The sequence below is a fragment of the Phacochoerus africanus genome, chromosome 9 (genome assembly GCF_016906955.1).
Source record: "Phacochoerus africanus isolate WHEZ1 chromosome 9, ROS_Pafr_v1, whole genome shotgun sequence".
Classification (NCBI taxonomy): domain Eukaryota; kingdom Metazoa; phylum Chordata; class Mammalia; order Artiodactyla; family Suidae; genus Phacochoerus; species Phacochoerus africanus.
In genome coordinates this window covers 102,607,337-102,608,696 of record NC_062552.1, presented here as the reverse complement: position 1 = coordinate 102,608,696, position 1,360 = coordinate 102,607,337, and positions in this window count along the sequence as shown.

Genomic DNA, 1,360 nt, shown 5'->3' with positions numbered 1-1,360 from the left:
GACCTTCACTTTCTCCTTACTATACATCAGTGGATTTAGAATTTTTACATCATTTGTCACAAAAAATGAAAATTAAAAATTCATGCAACAATAATGATGACAACCCTGCTTTTCGACCAGAACTAACCAAGCTGGAGTGAGGGGATCCCCTGAGGGGAATTAGGATGTGCCCACAAGAGCTCCCCACTTGCATCTTGAGACCCCAGCTCTGCCTCTTGATGGCCATGTGCCCCCGTCTGCAAAGCTGGAGGGTCGCTGGACCTGGACCTGGTTTCCTGACCTCCGCCTTGGGCTCTTGCCTGCCAGCATCCCAGGGAACAGGAGGTAGCACTTTAGGAATGGCAGGCAGGGAGGTCCAGGGCGAGCACGTGAGCAGCACAGGGCAGGGGTCCTGGGGGTATGTGTGCAAGCCTGAGCCGCCCTGGGGGAGGGGCCTGCTGGATGATGGTGTCACTCTTGAGTGACAGCACCATGTTATTTATGTGCTTTGTCCCCACTTGACTCTTACGAAACTCTCTTGGGTCCTGTGCTTGTTATCCCATTCTAATGACCCACAGACAGAGAGCCCTGCGCATGGCCACACCCTTGCGGGAGAGCAGGCTCTGCAGCTGAGTCAGTCTGAGCCATGGCTTCTCCTTGGGGACATGCGGATGGAGGCAAGGACAGAGGTACTGGGAGACGGCTTGTGGGGCAGGACCAGATGGGGGCCTCCAACAGACTCCTTAGGGTCACAAGGCACAACGCCACAGAGCCCCGTGGACCAACCTGCAGACCAGCGGTGGTCCTATGGCCTTGATGAGGGGGTCTAGCACGGTGTGGGTTCTGGAACCACACAGACCTGGGTTCTACAGCCACGGCTGCCCCTCTCTGGCCCTTCGCCCTTCGCCCTTCGCCCTGTGCTTTCCTTCTAAGGCTCCGTTTCATCATTCACAGTGTGGGGGTGATGAGAGTGCCTGCAGGGCGCTGTGAGAATTCAGGCACCTGTCTGGTGATAGGTGGAGTGCTTGGCACGAGGCGAGGGCTCACAGATGTGGGTACTGCTATGAACGGTAGTTATCACGGTCCTTTCTGATCTCTTCAAGGGACTCAGCCTAAGTCACAACCTGCCTGGCTGCCTGAGCTCCCGCAGAGTTGAAGGACCTGGGGTTCTCCAGCACACCCTGTAGCCTCACACTTCGGCCTTGGCACTTGCTGTCCTCTGTCCTTTTGTCTGTCTGTGTGACACCCTCAACCCTTGATGCCTCCTTTTCAGGCCACCGTGGTGCCTGTACACCCCCCTATACCACCCCTCTCTCCACGTTAGGGCCTAACTGTTTGCTCTCTGTGTCACCTCCGATCTGTCCTAGGGTGGCCCCTGGAG